The 22,004-nt window shown below is 40.4% G+C and overlaps 1 protein-coding gene across 1 annotated transcript in view; it reads right to left on the bottom strand.

Moving 5' to 3' along the window:
• The window catches only part of LOC126956169 (uncharacterized), a 79,063-nt gene that overhangs the window by 16,852 nt on the left and 40,207 nt on the right, over positions 1 to 22,004 (bottom strand).

Genomic DNA, 22,004 nt, shown 5'->3' with positions numbered 1-22,004 from the left:
CTCGCTCTGTTGCCCAGGCTGGAGTGCACTGGTACTATCTTGGCTCACTGCAACCTCTGCCTCCTGGGTTCAAGCAATTCTCACCTCAGCCTGCCAAGTAGGTGGGATTACAGGCACACACCACCATGTCCAGCTAATTGTTGTATTTTCAGTAGAGACGAGGTTTCACCATGTTGGCCAGGCTTGTCTTGAACTCCTGACCTCAAGTGATCCACCCGCCTCGGCCTCCCAAAATGCTGGGATAACAGCTGTGAGCCACCCCACCTCGCTTGAAACTGTTTCTTTTGATTTAGGGACACTTTGTCTTCCTGGTGGCTGCTCCTTCTCTTCATTCACCCTTTTGCTCTCCCTTGAAATGCAGCTGTGCCCCAGGGAACCACTATCAGTCATCTGATCTTCCTTTCTATGTTCTTCATGGACAAACTTGCCCAAACATATGGCTTCTTTATCTCTCATAACTGTATACCTTCCAAATCCAAGCTTTCCCTCCAACCTTGCCTGCTGAGTTCCTGAATTACTCCCTTCTATGTATCTGTTTGAGTATCTTGGTGTGATGGTTTGTGTGTCAACTTGGACAGGGCTAAGGAATGCTCAGATAGCTGGTAGAACATTGTTTCTGGGTGGTCTGTAAAGGTGTTTCTGGAAGAGACTAGCATTTGGATCAGTAGCCTAAGTAAAGAAGATTCCTCCTCACCAATGTGGGTAGGCATCATCCAATCCACTGAGTAACATCCACCATCTCCTATCCTTGGACATCAGAACTGGTTCTCAGGCCTTAAGACTCTAAAAGTTACAACTGTGTTCTCTCTTCCTCTTGGTTCTCAGGTCTTCAGACTCAGACTGAATTATATCACCAGCTTTCCTGATTCTCCAACCTGCAGATGGCAGATGGTGGAACTTCTCAGTCTACATAAGCATATGAGCCAATTGCCATAATAAATATACTCATAGATAGATAGATAGATAGATAGATAGATAGATAGATAGACAGACAGACAGATAGATAGATAGATAGATAGATAGATAGATAGATAGATAGATAATTATCCTATTAATTCTGTTTCTCTGTAAGACCCTAACTAAAGCACTTAGGATCAGCATAATTTCTCTCATTGAAATCACCACATCTCCCTTAAGTTCCAGCCAGTTTCACCCTGGTTGGATGTGTTGAGGGTAAGATATGGGAGCTCATGTCACTTGTAAACTGTGCTCCAAGTGATGACTTTGCTTTTCGCAACTGACCAATTTCAAAACAAACAAATAAACAAACAAACACCTGAATGACTCAATTGCTACTATTTCTCAAGCTCTTGTACCAGAACACATTGTGATTTACCCAGTTATATCAGGCTGTCTTACAAAATTAATATGATCAACAAGTACGTTACCACATCACAAAATCCCACCCATCCCACTCCTACTACCTGACTACTTTCAAACTCTGCGTCTTTGGTTCTTGGATTCTTGAATTCATAGCCAGAATTTCTCACTGGTAGGAGTTCACTCCAGTAACAGTAGAACAAGAACAGGAGACACAATCAAGGAATGATTCCAAAGATCAGGAGGAAATGGTTAGCATAACAGTAATCTTTTTAAAGAATTTTCCAGTAACACTAGTTTTGCCTGTCAGGAGAGCAAATAATTAAACATCTTAAAATCAACTCTCAAGACACTTAACATCCATTTTATACATAAGGAAGATTTCAACCAGCTACAAGTGTATAATTTAAAAATTCAGCTTATTCAGCAGAGTGAATATGGAGAAGGTAATTGCATGTCACCAATTTAGAAACATCAATCGGAAGAGAAGTTGTCCACAATCTTTCGTGGTGTTTTGCAGGATAAGGTTAAAGTGAAGGAAACATCTTTTATAAATATGTGAAGAAAAGAGGTTAGGATTATTTCTATCCACTATTTATATTTAAATTTGCCTTTTGTTCTTTTTTTTTTTTTTTTTTTTTTTTTTAAGATGGAGTCTTGTTCTGTCACCCAGGCTGGAGTGCAGTGGCACGATCTCAGCTCAACGCAACCTCTGTCTCCAGGGTTCAAGTGATTCTCCTGCCTCAGCCTTCTAAGTAGCTGGATCTACAGGTGCACACCACCACGCTCAGTTAATTTTTTTTTTTTTTTTTTTTTTGTATTTTTAGTAGAAACGGGGTTTCACCATATTGGCCAGGCTGGTCTCAAACTCCTGACCTCACGTGATCTGTCCACCTCAGCCTCCCAAAGTACTGGGATTACAGGCATGAATCCAGCCTGTGTCCAGCCACCCCTTTTATTCTGAAACTACACCACTGTTGCTATTTGAGCCTTAAATATAACCTACAATAAACAAGGAAATGGACAAACCATTTCTCTAAAATGTCCAAATACAGTTTTAAAAGAGTCTCCAGTGAAGGCACTTTTGAAGAGCCAGCATTGATTTCTTGTTGACCAAATAAGTAATTGTTAAAGTAAATCTACCATCTTAAAGAACTCAGACTCAATGGAACCCTTTGAAAAAGATACTTGATTCTCATTAGAAGTAGAATAGCTGATTTTCCATTCCCTCTTTTATGGTTAGAACACAGATGAGACTTTAATCAAACATAATTTGAAATGACACCTGCTATTAAAACATTATTCTATGTGAAAAGCAAGACTTTGTGACTGAACATATGAACAGACACTTTCATGTCTTCCGTTCATTTTTCTCTAAATTTCCAAAACACGTTTTTTATCACCCTGGGAGAAGAACAGTTCTTAGCTGCTCAGGGACTACCTTTAGCAGTACGGGCAAAGTAGTTCACTCTCCCATCTCATTCAATCCCTGTTCTTGGCTGTAATAGTGACAATTAACTTTAATTGTAATGGCAGCCCATCTGATGAAGACTGTGGACTGTTAGGGACAGAGCTGAAACCACTATACACTCATTTCCCCAAAGACCATGGACCTTCAGGGGGTAATGACTTTGTGTCATTATATCCTGAGCCAAAATTCAGCTGATAGACTAAAGGTTAACAGTTCTATTTCTCATTACCCAGAAGCCCAGGCTAGTGGTTCCTATTCATGTTGTGATAGTCTCCAATAAGCTTCTTATTAAATTTCTTACTGCTTGAAGCTTAGAAGACTTTCTCTTTAGTCGTATACTACATTTTATCAGGAAGGTATATTTTAGAAAAGGTAAAAAAAAAAAAAAAGAATATGAAGGGTACATCAGAGCAAGACTAATAGATGGTAAGACACTTCTTTGATATATTTAAATGAGAAAAAGAAAAACATAAATATATGTCAGCTCCAGCAAAGAAACAAAAGCCAACATTCTTGCTTTTTTCTACTATATTACAGCTTATGTCAGTAGCTAGAAAGATTATAATTTTTTTTTTTTTTTGCATTTCAACCACTCTTTCAAACAGTATATGTAAAGCACAGGCATAAACATATTGTTTATTTAAAACTAAGCATTCAGGTATAGTCCAGAGATCACTATAGAAAGTTGGTAAGTGGATCCTGAGGCAATGGAAACCAGATTTTTTCTGTCCCCATAAGACTCACTTCCAAACCCTGTGGGGGTTTATCAAGCCCAGTTTCAAGTGTCCTGATCCTTTCAGACTCCAATTAACTTGTGCTGTTATGCTGGTTTTAATTCAGGCCTGTGTTGCTCATCTCCAGCGAGGAAAAACCAACATAGGAAATGAGGTTAAGCAAAGTAGTGGTTGGGAATTTGCAAGGGAAAAAAAAAAGTCCCCAAGAGAGAGAAAACACATTCTAAGCTACCTTGACTATTATAAACAGAGTCTCTGATAACCTCATACTGCCTGGTCTAAGGGTTGACAACAAAGGTAGGCACCTACCCAATGGCTCTGACAGAATCAGAGATCATGTTTAGCAGGCCTGCTAGAGGCAAACATCTTTTATTTTTAACTTTATTTTTTTTTATTTCAATAGGTTTTGGGGGAATAGGTGGTGTTTGGTTACATGAATAAGTTCAAATTATTTAGTGGTGATTTCTGAGATTTTAGTGCACCCATCACTCAAGCAGTGTCCACTGTACCCAATCTGTAGTTGTTTATCCCTTGCCACCTCCCACCCAGAGTCCCCAAAGTCCAATGTGTCATTCTTATGCCTTTGCATCCTCATAGCTTAGCTCCCACATATGAGTGAGAATATACGATGTTTGTTTTTTCCATTCCTGAGTTACTTCACTTATAATACTAGTCTCCAGATTGGGCGCAGTGGCTCATGCCTGTAATCCCAGCACTTTGGGAAGCTAAGGCAGGTGGATCACTTGAGGTCAGGAGTTCAAGACCAACCTGGTCAATGTGGTGAAACCTGTCTCTACTAAAAATACGAAAATTAGCTGGGTGTGGTGGCATGTGCCTGTAGTCCCAGTTACACAGGAAGCTGAGCCAGAAGAATTGCTTGAACCTGAGAGGCAGAGGTTGCAATGAGCCAAGATCCCGCCACTGCTGCAGTCCAGCCTGAGACTCTGTCTCAATTAAAAAAAATATAGAGAGAGAAAACAATAACAACCTCCAATTCCATCCAGGTTGCTGCGAATGCCATTATTTTGTTCCATTTTATGGTATGTGTGTGTGTGTGTGTGTGTGTGTGTGTATGGTATGTGTGTATGTGTGTGTGTGTGTACATATATATATCATATATATATATATATCACATTTTCTTTATCCACTCGTTGATTGATGGGAATTTGGGCTGGTTCCATATTTTTACAACTGCAAATTGTGCTGCTACAAACATGAGTGTGCAAGTATCTGTTTTGTACAATGACTTCTTTTCCTCTGGGCAGATACCTAGTAGTAGAATTGCTGGGTCAAACGGTAGATCTACTTTTAGTTCTTTAATGAATCTTCACACTATTTTCCATAGTGGTTGTACTAGTTTACATTCCCATCAACAGTGTAAAAGTTTCCCCTTTTTGCCACATCCACACCAACATCTATTATTTATTCATTTTTTGATTATGGCCATTCTTACAAGAATGAGGTGGTATCACATTGCGGTTTTGATTTGCATTTCCCTGATCATTAGTGATGCTGAGCATTTCTCCATATGCTTGTAGGCAATTTGTGTATCTTCTTTGGAGAATTGTCTACTCATGTCCTTAGCCCACTTTTTGATGGGATTGTTTGGTTTCTTTTCTTGCTCACTTGAGTTCCTTGTAGATTCTGGATATTAGTCCTTTGTTTGATGTACAGATTGTGAAGATTTTCTCCCACTTTGTGGGTTGTCTGTTAACTCTGCTGCTGATTATTATTATTTTGCTGTGCAGAAGCTCTTTAGTTTAATTAAGTCCCATCTATTTATCTTTGATTTTGTTGCATTTGCTTTTGGGTTCTCGGTCATAAAGTCTCGAGACAAACAGATATTTACAGCACACATCAGGGACTGGGGAGGGCCTGGGGAGGGCCTGGGGAGGGCCTGGGGAGGGCTGGCTTTCTCTACTGTGCCCCCCTCCTTTTTCCTGTCTTACATACATGTCTCTCTCATTTCATTCCTGTGAGTCAATTCTGAAACTGTTGAAAGAGGATTGGCTATACTTCTCATCAGCGAATTGAAACTGTTGAAAGAGGATTGGCTATACTTCCCATCAGCCACCTGGCAGCCCTCAACCACAACCAGCTTTTCTTAAACTCATGGCTGACTTCAAAAGAGAAAACAAGGAGAAAAAGAGAAAGAGAAAAAGAGAGAGAAAAAAGGTAGACAACATCCAGACAGCAGGGAGGCAGTTCTGAGGCTTTTGCATGGAAGATAGTGATTCCACATCAGCAAGCCAAATAGGCACTTTGAAGAGTGCCTAGACTTGAGTCAGTCATGGGTAACAATCTTTGAATAGGATGACTACAGCTGGTCATATACTTAAGCAAGGTTTAGACTAAACAATGTGGCCTGTGTGCCTTTTATAGTGTTTATTTCATTCCATTTGCAGAAATCCCCATGACATTAAAAAAAAAACTTCTATGGATGCAAATTTGTACTATATTATTTCCATGCATGTAAATGCTTATATGGCAATAATAATATTAGCTAACATATATTCATGCGTGCTGTGGTCACATATTCAGTATTGCACTAAGCACTTTGCTAGTCTTATCTCAGTTTATTTTTACAACAAACCCTATAAGAAAAGGTCCCTTCAGGAGGCTTATCTGTGAAATACTGTACAATCCCCACACTTGACTGATGAGAAGACTGAGGTCACATAGCCAACAAGTAGTAGAATTGTTGGGACTCAAACCAAGGTATTTCTGGCCCCAAAGCCATTTTGTTAATCCTTACCCAACACTGCTCTGAGAGCAAATCTCAGATCTCATTTATCTGAGCCTCAGATTCCCCAGTTTAGTGAGAGGACTGAATGATACTATCTGCCAGTTCTGAAATGCTCTGTTAAATGAAGCCTTGCTAACTTTGCAGGAAAAAAAAGCCATTGAGTCAAGATTTACAATCAGAGCTCTCTTTTGGTCAGAACTTCAGGTATGTTTCTGAATAAGTGTTTCCACAGTTTCCTGCTGTGTGTGGTGAGTCTGAGAATGTCATCCTTTGTTAAAAAATAAATAAATAAAAAAGAGAGAGAGAGAGAATCTTCCCCTAGATTCCACATATCAGTTGTAAACTTTCTCTTTGCCCCTTTTATAACCAACACCTCATAATAGTGGTCCACACTTGCTGTCAACCCTTCTTCATTGTCCATTCTTGCCATCCTGCTCCAGTGGGGCTTTTGCCCAAGAATCCACAGAAACCCCTCTTATCAAGGTCTCCTTCAGCCTCCATAATGATCTTCACATGGAAGGAAACTATAGTTCCATGATACAGAAGAACAGGCAAAAGAAAAAAAAAGGCATCTACAGAACAAAACAACAATTTGTGAACTATCTTCCCTGAAGCTCTTAAGCTAAGTACAAAATGCAAATACACATCATTAGACATACATACATTATTTTGCATAAAATATCTTAGTACCAGAAGAGTTTCTTTTCCTTATTACACTGGTATTGTGTTCAGGAAAACTGTTAAATAGTTTAGATTTTATTTGAACAAATAACCTATTTTGCTATCACTATATATCACCTTAGCATACACTAAGATTATATTTGTTGAGGCTGCCTAAACTAAAGAAAATTTCAATATTTTGTAGCCATAGGAGCTCATCTGAATTGCCTTCCTTAGGCTTAGGTAGGAAAACAGGGTAAAGGTTTCATGACTCGCCTAATGTCACACAACTCATATTGGTAGACCTGGAGCTAGAAGCCAAATCTCAGAATTCAAAACGAGAATCGTGCCGTAATACCATTCTCTCTTGATATATTTCAAAAGAGTAGTGGATTTCACACAGTGAGATATGCTTTTTACTAGTCAATAAGTGATAAGACAGTACTTAAAAAGAAGAATTCTGAATCTCTCCTTTCTAATCTGCCTATTCCCAACCTGTTCTCAATATGTCCGTTGGCCCCTCGGGAAGTGGTCCCAAATCATTGTTTAGTCATGATTAGCTACAGTAATTAGATTTGCAAATGTTTAATCACTTACAAAATTAGATTCAAAGTTATATCAATAACAACACCATTTTTATTCATTTTCACTCCAATATGCTTTTCGGAGTAGAAAATAATATGGGAGGTACAGTTAAACCTAGTGCACCAGGAACTTGGCCTGACATGCAGGCTGTCTTAGGGATGCCTCAGCCTGTCATCTGGGTTCTACCATAGGAATGGGAATGCCTGTGTACAATTGTCGTCGCCATCATGTATGGCAAAGCAGTGGTTTCAAGATGGCCAAAAGCCAGCTCAAATGTTTGGTATGAGACATTCTCCCATTGCTTCACTTTCTTGTTACTAAACATACTACGTATTGGGGAGATAATTCTTTAGAACAGAAAAGTTTGCAAACAAATATTCCTAGATGTTCATGGTTGGAGGACCAGTAGAGGACATAGCTCTCCAACCAAATCCCATTCCATCTGGTCATGAGCCAGATGAACCAGCCACTGGCTAGGCAAATAGCATTGATGAGATGAAAAGATATCCCCTTTAGACTGAAGAGATTGGTTTCATAAGAAACCAACCTTGACAAACTTTTTTGTATTTCTTTAAAACACAATACTACATTTAAAATGGAGTTGGCCTATGTATCTTTGACCAAATCTTGTTTTCACTTCTGAAATTAGCAGCGACAAGGGAGTTGGGGGGAAAAGCCACCCTCCTCCATCTCCCTGAAGGCCAGAACAGCAGGTGTGCCTATTTTCAGAGGTAAGCGAAATATTTGCCAAATCATTTGGCACATTTCAACACAAAATGTGCCAAATTACCTGTCAAGGCTAAACAGTCTTTTTAGAAGAAAGATAAATGGCCTTCCATACACATTTGCATGGACCCACAGTGCCATCCAGTGGCTCATTATATCGGTCACAAGTGTGCAGGGCTCCACTTGTCTCCCAGGGTTTGGTTCCAAGCTGACCATCCTTGTCATGGCATTGGTTTCTTTGGTACCCAGAGCCTCTGGGACTTGGTAAGGTGCAATGCATGCATTTGAAATGAGCTGGGTTGGAGGAGAGTTGGTGTCAAGGCTTGGATGTCTTGCCTATTGTGTCTTGGTGAGAGTGCAAGTTTTAGAGATTTTCCAACTAGCAAACATCCATGTACCTTCTTGCATTGAATCAATACCAAGAACAACTTACTAAACATGTCTAAACATACCAGATCTTTGTGTTTAGTCTCTAGGCATTGTCACCTTATGGAGACTGGGCCAGCCAGAGTATAGCAATCAACTTCCTTTTACTTCCACTTGGTAAACAATTTTTAAATTCTCTACTTGTCCAAATTTTCCTTTACAATGCTTTTCTTAAGGGATTGAATTTCTTTTTACAGAGAATTCCAGGAGTGCTGGGCCATATAAGTTGATGAAAAGTAAGTAAAGAGGAAGGAAGTTAGGAAATAAAAGAGGGAGGAAGGAGAAACAGAGAAGACAGACTTGATTTTCTTCTTTTCAGATAACTGAAGGGTCAAGCTGACACTATCTCTTCAAATGTCAGTTTCTATAAACTGTAGAGCAAACAGGGCTTTTTAAAGGAAAATAGATGGTATGGTAACAGCAGCAGCTGTATGTTCCCATAAAGAGGTAGATTCCTTTTCAGATAGTAGCTGTGCAATGCTTGTAACAAAACACAGAACTGGACCAATCAAAAGAACTGAGAACTGCTTCACACACTCACCAGGTTGGTTCTGAAGGGGTCAGAGTTCTCACTGGGGGAACATTCTGGGAAGGAAACAAGAATCTGAACAGGAATTACAGATCGCTACAAAAAGGTTGATTCTTTTCCCATTGGCTTTCCCAGCATAGCTGGACAGTGACCTGTGACATGGTTTAGCTCTAAATTATCTGAACCTATCAGACTAGATTTATACATTTCAGTTTGTCACTTTTTCATCTTTTTTTAAAAGTCCCATCAAGCAAATCCACTGCTCTGATCAGCAGCCTGTTTCCTTCCCAAATAAATTAAATCCACGTGGTTCTAATCTTGACAGACCTGGGTAGACCATACCCACTGGGGCTATAGCTGCCATTTTCCATTTGCTATTTAATTTAATTTAATTTTAATACATTGTTTGAAGTAATCAGAAATGAAGGAAACATAGAGACTATTAACTAGGTTAATATCACCATTTTACAGACATGAAAACTGAGGCCCATCTTCCAGTCTACCTTTTCTAAATGAATACAAATCTTTGGCCTACAGTAAGAAGATATAACAGAAAAAGAGTCAGTTACTTTCACATTTTTTACATTAAGGAAATATCTCCAAACTTGGTATCATCAACAAATACAATCTAAGAGTTTGGTGAAAAGATTAAGAGAATAGTGTAACTATATTTGTGTCCCCTCCTGCTACATTTCAGGAGAGGATGTGGAATCTTCAGTGATACGTGGAATGACACACCCATTTGTGCTCTGGAAACAGAGATTCTGGGTTGCCCAGTTCTGGTGTCACTAACAGTCGGGCTGACTCATTTGGACTTTGAAGCCTTGTAATGGAGAAATTGTGGTTTTCTGGATTATTCCATCTGAGATGAAAAAAGGCTTAAAAAACAAGTTCTGTAAACACAGTGTCTGATCAAAGACTTGGGAGAATGATATTATATAAATGCCTGTCTGAACAGTAGAAGCTCAATTAGGAAAGGACATGGGAAAAAACTATTTAAAGGAATCATGATTAGGCTACTGGCTGCCAAGAATGTCTTGCTTAACAGATTACAAATGATTCCCTATTGGAAGAAGGCTTCCTAAAGCACTGGCCATAGGACGGAATGATGGAGAACTGCAGGCCAGAGCATTTGCTTAGCTGAGATTCAGAGGAGAGGCCTTAAAGTGAAAATCAGTACTGTGTATTCTCTTTTAGAGTCTCTGTCACATCAAGATTCAAGATCTTCTGGTTACAGTACAGAAATACCCACTCTAACCAGTTCAAGTTAAAAAATAAAAACAATCCCAAAAAGATGAGTCAGTGATTGATAGAGTGCATTTGACAATCAGACACCCATGGGCATAAAGCAAAGTCCAGGTGGATGTCTCATAGGGCCTCAAACTTGGAACTCAAGAGTCTGTAACTGAGTACTGATAGAGATATCTCTCTCCCCTTCCTTCCCTATCAACAGATACTTAGGGACACCTATATTAATAAGTAAAATATACAAAGATTTCATCCTTGTGTAGCTTTGCATTCTAACTTTCCTGCCCCATCCCCATTTCTACACCTCCCTGCCATCTGTCATTTGTTCCATTCTTCTCTTTACAAATGAGCTCTCCTGACTTACTCTTAGTCTCAGCTCCCTTATAACTTCAGCAGGGATTGACTTTTACTATGTTACAGAATCCATCTCTGATTCTCTAATCTTCCATCTGTAGAGTTTTCCAACTAAATGCTTACAGTTAGCCAGCTCAGCCATTGGCTGGCTTTGAGTAAGAAGTCATCCCTGATGAAAGTTACAAGGTATAAACATGGTGGCCTAGGCAAATCTCTTGGTCTCAAGTCACTAATGGATGCTGTCATTGATGGGGTCCTTGATGGACAAAGTTCTCAGAAAAAAAATGAGCTGTTGTTGAGGTAGACATCCTAAAATACATCTACTATTTAATTATATATTTGCCTAAGTTTATATGAATCTTCTTTAATAAATTTTAGAATATGTCCCTGACTATACTAGACTACTAAATCTTCCTTTCATAGCACCAATTTCAAGATGATGTGGTCAATTTATGCCAAAATGTCTATCACTTTCCCATTACTAGCCAGTTCTTCTTTGTTGGTCAGGATTTAGAATCAAGTAGAAATTTGCCTAATTGCTTACTCTAACTTCTAAACTATGAAATTATCAACAAGACAATTCAACAATTTACCAGATGCTCCGCTTTTAGCAGAATGACACTTGCAGCATATGTCCAACTAGAGTAATGAGGTATTTCAGCAATCTTGTTTCTGTGCCAAATTTAAAAAAAGAAATCATCCATTTTATTGTCTAAGATTCTTCAAGTCTATGTCTAGTTTTGAGGCTATGGCAGTGGTTATGACAATCATTATATTACTTTGATGTCTCTTTTCTTTTGTCCTCTAGCAAGTTCTTTGCCAGGTCTTATCCTTAACTCTCAACAGGGTGACTTTGTGGAAAAACTCATGTAAATATCAATATATACATTTAATCATTTAGGAACAAGTAACAGATATGATATTATAAGACCTCAGCAGTGATTTTCTATTTGCTCTTGGAACTGCCCATTTTAAGAGGTTTTGCCTGGACTTGTTATGAGCCATGTAAAATCCTTTCCACTGCATTTCTGCTCCAGAAAGCTATCTTGTGACACCTCAGTGACAGTGATAAAAAGGTCCAAAATTGGGTGAAGCTCAATTGTGCCCTCAGATATATGCAGAAAGTGAGGTAATGTGTTCAGCCTTGGGATACCATGCTCAGGAGTCTCTGTGAGCATCAGTAGTGTGAGCATCTTGTTGGGTATATGAAGGATGAATGGGATCATTCTGAAATGAAACTAGAGCTAATTTGTTGAGCAGAATCACAGACAACTGACAACAAGCTTTACAATATTAAGAGTCTTCCATTTGAACTTCACAAAACAGGTTCGCAGACATCCACCATGACAACCAACTTGTCACATACTGGTACTGCTGTTATACATCTGTCTGGTTCCTGGCAGAATAATTTTCTTCATCAAATTTGTCAAAATGGGAAATCCATATGTTGGCTGATGACAGTAGGAACTTTCTTTGCAAGGTGAAGTATAGGATTATCAGAAGGTTGCCAATAATTTGGGAAAGTTTAGGGCCTTAGAAATAAATGATTTCTGCTGATACTGTCACTCTTGAATGAGCAATACTCTAGAAGACTGAGCTGAGAAGCTTTTTCTATGAGATGTCTTCATCAAAATGCCTGCTTTTACATAATAGGACAAAGTTTATTTTGCCTGTAATTGTATCAGCCATAACCTACTGAGTTTTAAATTGACTTCTGCTTTTTAAATAGCTTCTATGTAAAGATATCACTGAGTCCCCACAATAACCCTCTGAAATAGTTAGAGCACTTCATAATGCTTTCATTTAGTATATGAGGATACCGAAAGGCATGACAAATTATACAGCTTGCTCAAAGTCTCTAGAAATTGCATGGCTTTCTCAAAGTCATATGTCCTTGTTAGTGAGCAAAGTGACTAGAACATTCTAGATATTCTGACTCCTGGCCCAACACTCTTCACCACAACGCTGCATTTTCTTTTCTTTCACATCGAGCAAATCTCATCCAGTGGTTATTCTTTTGGCCCAAAATGGCTGCCTCAGCTCCTACCTTCACTTTGCCTCTCAGCCATAAAAGTAAGATATGAGAAATCTACTTAACTTCCACTGATTGAAATTTAGCCATATGGCCACATACAGCCATAGGTCACCTGTAAAATTTAGTCTTTTTTATGAACAACATGTGCCCTGCAAAAATTCAGGGAAAGTCTATTACTAAAAAAAGAAAGAAAGAATAAATTTGAGGAGACAAGTGCCTGCTACAAGTGTCTAAAGAGAACACCAAGTAAAAATGGCTCCACTTACATCTTGTTTGGGGTGATATAATTTTTTTTTTTTTTTTTTTTTTTTTTTTGAGACGGAGTCTTGCTCTGTCACCCAGGCTGGAGTGCAGTGGCCGGATCTCAGCTCACTGCAAGCTCCGCCTCCCGGGTTTACGCCATTCTCCTGCCTCAGCCTCCCGAGTAGCTGGGACTACAGGCGCCCGCCACCGCGCCCGGCTAGTTTTTTTTTTTTGTATTTTTAGTAGAGACGGGGTTTCACCGTGTTAGCCAGGATGGTCTCGATCTCCTGACCTCGTGATCCGCCCGCCTCGGCCTCCCAAAGTGCTGGGATTACAGGCTTGAGCCACCGCGCCCGGCTTGGGGTGATATAATTTTAAGAGCAATGTTTTCTGGGTTGAAATGGGGCCTTCTAAATGGCTCTCAGAATGTCATCAAGCAATTGCTTTCCTGGACCACTCAGTTCCCAAAGAATTTTAGTATAGGAGACTCAGGCACAGTTGTAGACAGCACTTTGCAATTTACGAAATTATATCACAATCATTTGATCAACATTTTAGCAAAGTACATAATCCAATTTCAATATAGAATGAACAGGCTCACATTAAAATGGAAAGGGTGGGCCATGAGAAGGAGTGGATGTTGTGCTGAAGCCCATCCCTCAAAAAATAATTAAAGAGCCTTAGTTCTATAATGTTTTCTCATACCTCTAATAATGGTTCCCCAAAAGAGTTGTATTTGAGGCCCTTGGTCTTGGTTCTGATTGTGAAATAAGGATGGATTCTAGAGCCTTCATCATTTTTCCACTGGGAGAGCAGTTTCAAAAGAGGAATCCAATAGGCCAAAAGAGAAAGTCTGATGAATAATGAAGCACAAAGAACGGAGAAGCTGAGAAAATGGTTTCATGGAGGAGCTCAGTATAAGAAGGGGAAATGCACAGTAAATGGCGGTGGATGACAGATACAATTATTTCTGTGGCTACTTTCACCTTTCTTTGAGATTTTTGTTTATCTCATTCTACTTACATTTACCCTTCCTCTCATCGTGATTTCTGTCTTATCAGTGGATTTTGAATAATCTAACCATCCATCTCTTAAATATGACTGTATCAGTAGCTCCTCTGTAGCAACTTTGTGTGTGGGTGCATATAAAAGAAAGTCCTATGGCATCTCAAAAGGTAATGACTGGATTCATTCAATTAGAGTCAAGAATATTATGTTTCTCTTTTGGGAATTGCTCTGGCAACCCCAGTGATAAAGCAAAGGGAGCAATGGGTGAGATGAAATTCCTTCTTTTGCTAAACCACAAGAGCCTTAGCTTGCCATTTCACAAGGCATTGCCTTTTCTACTCACCAGAGTAAAGCAACAGCCCCCAGAGCAATCTTGTAATTATACACAGCTTTGCTCTTACAAGGTGATATGCAGATTGAGCTCATTTATCAACTCTTCACTTATCAAGGATGATTATTTTAAAGATAGTAAAATTTGCTACCTTTTAAAAACCTGGGGGATAGTTTATCCACTGATAGTTTCTTCTGAATAAAGTTACATTGGAGTATACAACTCAGCCTCTAGGCAGAAATAAGTGCTTTTCATCAGCCCCGTCTTTGTCATCCTGGAGCATAGCTATCATTTGTTTCTAGTGTGTTCTTGAAGATGAGCCACCCCTGCTTATCATTTCAGCACTGGAATCCTTTGGAATGTTCAATCTCCTGGGTTTCAAATGCACTGGAAAGCCCACTGTTCATCTCCTTACAGGAAAAATGATGCCAAAAACAATGAGCTGTAGAGATTATGGGCTTCCAGATCATATCTGGACTCCTGATGCTTCAGTCCCTCCACAGCTCTCCCCTATGCCCCTGTCTCTTTCAGATGGACTGCGAATTTAAAGCTCCTCCTCTCAGACCTGGGACCTATGCTCAGCCATGGCTGCTGGCTTCCAATATTGGCCTCCTGTGGGGCCCCTTTTTGCAGAACAGCTCAAAATAATGCAGTGTTCTCAAGGAGCTCTGGGTGTCTGGCGTGTTCCGGACTCCTGGTTGCTCACCTTCTACCCCTACCTACCACAATGGTACAGCACCAGCAACAGGCTTCAGGTTGAGGCCTTCTCCTTAGTTTTGACAATTCCCCATCACTGATGCCCTTGTAAGATGAGACCATTATTGAACCCTTCGTTGGCAGGAAACTGGTACTTCATTGGCAGGAAATTGGTATGCTGTGTCATCCTCCTGCCAGTCTTCAGGGCTGGGATCTTGTCACTTAAATACAGATTCTCTAGAGAACAATAGCCCACCCTCTTGGCTACTGAATCTCAATTGCCAAAATAGGAAAAATAGCCATTACTGTTGAATGCACACACCAGGCCCTGAGCTAAGCTGGGATTTGTTCTCTTATGGCAGAGAGTCTCATACATGTTGACTTTAATCTTCAACCTCTTAAAAACATGAATTGCAGTCAAGGGATATCATATATTTATTTAATTTAGATAATTCAAGTATGCATGCTCCCTCAAAAATTAAAAAGTAAAATATTTCTCACACATAATTTTATATACTTTATGTAATCTATATGTTTACTCTATATTATACTTTTATAAATACATATTATGATACAATGCAAATCCCAGGCGCAAGGCCAATCACTGATAAATAGCAGGCAATCTCTTTGGACCGTCAAACCAGCCGTGTCAGAACCTCACTCTACTTCGTTAGCCTGAACCACCAAGCAAATGGGTCCCCAAGTCCCTGCTCAGCCCCCTTCCTACCAAATCCATAGTACTAAGGACGCATGATGCCTGAGTTGCCAGAAGCTTTGTCAGCTGACAGCATACCAGCAGGGCCATCATCTTATTCATTGCACTGAGTAGAGCGAAGCACACTTAGAGCAGTTGGTTTGGACGCCACTTGTTTCTACTGACTCTGGAAAGAGGGAAATATTTAGCATTTTGCAGCTAACCACAAAGAGGCACTATTTGAATGCTGTACTTGGGAGAGGAAGAATATTCATGACTGTCATTTCCCACCCCTTTCTGGATTCTCATCCCAGCTGTACCTATAATTAATTGTCAGGAGCTAGAGCAAATCATTTAACTCTTCCAGGCCTAGGTTTCCTTATCTGCATAATAAGATGGTTGAGCCACTTGTTCTTCCTTGTTCCTTCCACCGCTGACATTTTGTAGTTTCTTTCACACACACACACACACAAAATATTTTTCCCATCAGACACCAGGGTCCTGTGGTTTCCCTAAAACAGAGCTTGAAACTTGCTAAAGAGCCCCAGAGCATGGCTTGATGGAATGTCTTCCAGCCCAGACTTGGTGGTTTGTCCACATCAGAGCCTTAGGTGTTATCTGATATGTACCTGTGAAGTCAGGGGGCTTCCTCACTGTGGGGAGATCCTGTCCAGGATGAAAGCTACTGTGGTCACATTGGGGAAGATGATTTCTTTCCTGTCAAGGGCAATGGCATGGCTATTATTAATATCTTTCATTCATTTATTTCACATCTTTTTGCACAAAGCCAAAATAAAGGAGGAAGGGAGAGAGTAAGGAAGGGAAGGAAAGAAAGGGAAGGGAAGGAAAATGGAGGGGAGAGCAGGGAGAAGAAGGGAGGGAGGGACGGGAGGGGAGGGAAGGGAGAAGAGAGGGTGGGCAAGCAGGCCCAAAAGAAGAGTAAATCTTATTGAAAGTCAACTTGAATTTGTTTCTGGGTGTAAGATGGCTTCACAAATGGAAAAATTATTATCTATGAGTACAGCTTTTCAACTTTAAGAGAGTCAGACAACTTAAGGCCAGAGACTCTGCACAGCAAAGAGCTCTTGCATCCAGGCTTTCTGTCCCAGTAACTTCTATCCAGGTGTTTTGAATGAATCTGAAGGCAAAATTTGATTGGATCATTTACTTGCTTTTCTGCACCCAAGCCACTCTGGGACCTTTCCAACTTCTCTGAATTAACGCATCTCATCAAGCCAACTTGATGTGCTGCTCTGCCCAGCCTTCAGCAGCCCATCTCCTGGGACTACCTAAAAGCAGATTACCCTCTTGCTCCTTTTGAATTTGCATCCAGATGAAATCCAGTTCAAGGAAACAGCAAAGGCAGCCTTAAAAGGGGAAAGCAAAGGAGATTTTGCAAGACAGCAAACAGCTCTCTGAAGAGCAGAGAGAAAAGAGAGGGAATTGATCTCTGCTTTGGTTGACATTAATTGACTTCCCAGGAGTCTATAAGGCCAACTGACCATCTTCTGCCCATATCCAGTCCAGGTGTCATTTCCCCCATCAGTTCTCTTTGGATGCCTACCTTCTTCCCCATCCTCTTGGAGACTAGAAATACTCTTTCTCTCTCCCCTCCTCCACATTCTTAGAGCACTTACTATACCCTACTGTGTAGACTTACTAGTATAATAATATCCCCCTTCTAGATGGTGAGCTCCTTTAAGGGCAGAGATTACTTGAGAATCTAATTTGTAACTAAATATCATTTATATAGTTATATAGCAGTTATAGATATAGAAATACTTTCCACAGTGCCTGGGCACAGCAGGGACTGGATAACTATTTGGCAAAATAAAAATGAAAGAATATATAATAAATTCATTGAGCCTGTTTCTGACCCCCTTGCTGTTCTCTCATCATATGAGCTTTTGTCTTCCTTAAAGAGATAATTTACCAAAGAGGAAAAGAAGAAAGTCTAAAATAAGGGATCTACAACTTCTCAACCCGTTTTTGACCAAGCCTGGGAGCGGTCTCACTGTCAATTCCTTGCTTCTCCTCCTCTGCTCATCTTTGCATTTGAGAAGGCAAATACAACAAGCAGGAGAGGGACAAATTTACCTCCCTCCGTTGCATGCTCTTTGCAGCAATTACCCTCGCGAATATCTCTCCACTGGCAGATTAGAAGTTCAAAAAGCCTCGCCTCATTGCTGACCTGAATAGAATTGTGGCAGCTGATAAGGCCAGGCAGCTCTGGGGTCTGCAGCTGGAGGCTGGCTAGAGAAGGGCCAGGAGCCACCCCTGCTTCCCCAGCATCCCTGGGCACACAGTCTGATGGATTATTGACAATGCTGAGTGATGTGGATGGCATTTATTAGTTTTCAATAGTTGCTATAAAATGAACTTCACGCCATCTGCAAAATTAGGATTCAGAAGCAGCCCTGGATATTAAAATATTTGTAGCTGCTTCTGCTATTATATAAGATTTTACATTTTATGACTCCCTGTGGGACTCAAAGTATAAATTAAGATACATATTTAGAAGGCAGTAAATAAACTTAGGAAAGCAGCAGCACAATTAATAAATGGACAAAAAATTGCATATGGGAGGAGAAATAGTTTTTCTACACAGAGAGTCAAAAGCTAAATGGGATTTAAACATTCTCCTGACACTATCGTTAAGACATAAATATCAAAAATAACATACTAGAATTCATAAGGAAGATTTTTTAGCAAAGTGAATAAACAACTCTATGTATAACAGAGAGATCCAGAGAGTAATCGGCTTCCTCTTCCTTACCATCCCACTGGACTCTGGAACTTGTCTAATTATTCAAAAGCCTTGTATAGTATTATCTCCAACAGAGCAAATGTTTTGATCAAAAGAATTCCATGGAAAGCATTCCAAGGCCTTATTCTAATGCCACCCAATTTTCTAGGATAATTACCATAGTGTGTCACTTTCTCTTTACCCAACATTCCTAATGAAGACACAATCACAGTATGATTCGAAGATGTAATGGCAAATCAGTCAATCACTGTTAGTTCCCTAGGCATTCCAGTTTGACTTGCAGATCCCTCGTGGGCAGAACCATCACCCTTTGGAATGAGGGGTGCTCACTGTGGTGTTGGCCCTGGGGTAAGACTGGCTGCAGAGGGACAAGTCCCTGCCTGTGGTAGGATTTTAAAAAAGAAAAAAGAATAACAGTAGTTTCAGTATTTGTCTAGAAAGTTCTGTTCAACATTCCTTCCATGTGCCCTTTGAGGTAGCACAGGTAACACAGAGGAAAGTTGGTCTCTCATCTTCTCTAGCAATGCAATAATGTGTCGGTCCATGTTCATCCATGATGGCTGTGATCATGTCTGATACCTCAAAACAAATGCATGTTAGGGTGCACATCCCCATGAGACCAGCCTCGCAACAAAGCCTGGGAGCCCAACTGGCAGGGAAACAGGCAACAGTGGGTCACAAGAGAATAACTGACTGCATGGATATTTTCACACTGTGGCTGCCCAGGACAAGGCCACCACCCATGCCCTCACTCTCTCTCCCAATCTGCTCTTTCCTTCCGGTTGCATTTCCATTCCACATCAATCAAGCCCCAGCCTCAGGAGGCTGGCCTCTCCTGATTTGCCTCTGAAATGCTGCTGGTACTAATGGCGGTTGGAGCCTTAGGAAACCATTCCCTGAAGTATCACTCACCTGAAACATAATCCAGAGATGGAAAAGGTTCTGGCCTGCTGCTTTATATTAGAACAAAAATAATCATGGTAATAGCTTGCATTCTCCTTGATACCTTTCATTCAATAATGTCAAGCAATTTGTACGCAAGTAATTAAAAAAACGCTCCTTTGTGGTAAGTTACTAATTTAGCTCCCATTTTAAAGAGAGACAGAAAGACTTAATGATGTTCCCCATGGGAGAGCAGAGTAGGTAGCAGAAGCATTGGGTATGCAGTGATTTGTGGCATAAGATCTCTCATGTTCGACTCTAATCCCCAATATTGGGCTCACAAAATTGCTTCAGAGTGGGAGTTGGTCTTGAGTCTCTAGGGTGGTATTGTGTTCTATTCAAGAGCTGCCTGGTTTTGCTGTGGGGGCAGCTGCATTTCATAGCTCTTGGTGCATATTTCTGTACTCTCCTTTCATCACATGATGTATATCATTCCCCTCACTGGCATTTCCAATCACTGAGAGCAGCAGAACCAAGGAATGAATTGGAGCACTGTAATTTTTCCCCTTCATTGATTTGGCAGGAGGAAGAGAAGTGCTGGGGAGGGGAATGCGTAAGGTGAAATGTTCTTTCAAATCTCCCACCCGCATCACAATTCTGTGTTTCTTGTACCTCAGGACTGTTCATTCAGGCTCCCCTCATCTTCCCATTCCACCAGCCTCTACCAGGCTTCCTACAAGGCCAAAACTGCTTCAGTCCTCAGACCTCTGGGGGTGTTGGCCCAGAGGGTACCATGCAACCCAGGGCCCGGCTGCTGCCTGCCTGCCTGCACCCTTGTCCCCCTCCTTCTCATAAACTTGGCTGTTTGTCAGAAAGAAGTTTAGATTTAGTGTAGGAAATGACATTTCATATTAGAAATAGCATTATTTGATGGTGGTGGTCATTATATGTAATTATCCTTTTCATGTTGATATGCCATGTATTTTGAGGCTGTTGTTACTGGAAGATAGGCCATTAAACTTCTATTTCATTCATATGAAATTTAAGCTGACAAAGGGAAAAAGACAATTATTAGATTGCTTTTAAATGCATGTTTTCACTCCGAGGCCAACCAAGAACTTGGAGAAAATTGGGTGGAGGTATAAAAATCCTTTTGTGAAGTAGACAGAACTTGGAGAGGGAAAATGGGATTTATAGTTGCTATTAAAATGGTTGTTGGTGTTCTTGAAGGTAACTATGAGCTCTCTTCTTAAATAACCTCAATAATTTTAGCACTAATTAGCACAGCTAGGCACACATGAAAGTGTAACATGCAAGTAGATAAATATACTGGCCACTGTATCGATAAAGCACTCTGCAAACATAAACTGCTATATAAAATGGGAATTAATTACATAAGTAGGCATACAGGATGGGATGGTTATTCATATTACTGCAAAGATAAACAGTATCCTCAAACAGGCAAAGCATGCTTTTGAGAACCAAGTTTCTCCACACCTCCCATCTCCCCAGCCTCCCTTAGTAGTAAGTAAACTGTCAGGGAAAATGGAGGCTCTGGCCCTCTGTGGTCCAGTCTGATAGCCACTGGTCACATGTACGTGAAAAGCCCTCCAAATTTTGCAAGTCCCAAATGAAACGTGAAAGAGTGCAAAATAGACACCAGATCTGGGGGTGGCTCTTTGGTGTGAGACAGGGAAGAGAATGTAGGCTACCTCACTGATAATTTTTATATTGATTACAAATGGAAACGATAATATTTTACATATCTTGGGTTAAACAAAGTCTATTATTAAAATAGATTTTACCTGTTTCTTTTTTACTTTTTTAATAAGGCTACTAGAAAATTTAGAAATATGTTTGTGGCTTACAGTACATTTTTGTTGGACAACATGCTCTGGATTCATGAACTTAAGTTTGTGGGAGCTGTAGAAGAAGTCAAAGATAAGGAGCACCACTCAGCTCCCTAGGCTATGTTCTGCCTTGTAACCTCCTGCCTGCGAAATATAAGGGAGGATAAACCAAGGCTGTTTCTCCATGCTGTGAAGGTTGGTGGTGAACAAAATGGTCAGGCAATCCTCATCTGTCTGGGATGTGCAACTTTTGGCACCACACACATACTAAAATAAAGCAGCCAGGGGCATGACTGGCTATTTGGGCTTCTTACCTGGGAAGGTGGAAGAAAGAAAACTTCAGGTTTATCATGCCTGCATTTTGGCAGACTCCTGTCTGACTGTCAGGCATGCCAGCTATTAGTTATTCATAAGCAGAGAACAGGGTTGGGGCAGATGTGAGGGAGACTGACCTGGGAGTGGGAGATGGAAGTGCTGGTTCAGTGTAGCTGCTGGAAGAGGTTTGCCTCAGAAGTCACCACACACTGGCCTTCAGGGCACCTATTTGTGCCAAATGAAGAGGACTTACAAGAATACATTTATGTGTCACCTGACACAGTGTTTAATTGTTAGATAAATGTTGGTAATTGTGAAGCAAACTCTAGTTATGGTGCTAACTATAACTCAGGTTATGGTGCTCTAGTCCTCTTTGAGTGGGTT

Source organism: Macaca thibetana, chromosome 6 (genome assembly GCF_024542745.1).
Source record: "Macaca thibetana thibetana isolate TM-01 chromosome 6, ASM2454274v1, whole genome shotgun sequence".
Taxonomy (NCBI): domain Eukaryota; kingdom Metazoa; phylum Chordata; class Mammalia; order Primates; family Cercopithecidae; genus Macaca; species Macaca thibetana.
This window is presented reverse-complemented; position numbering and strand designations above follow the sequence as displayed.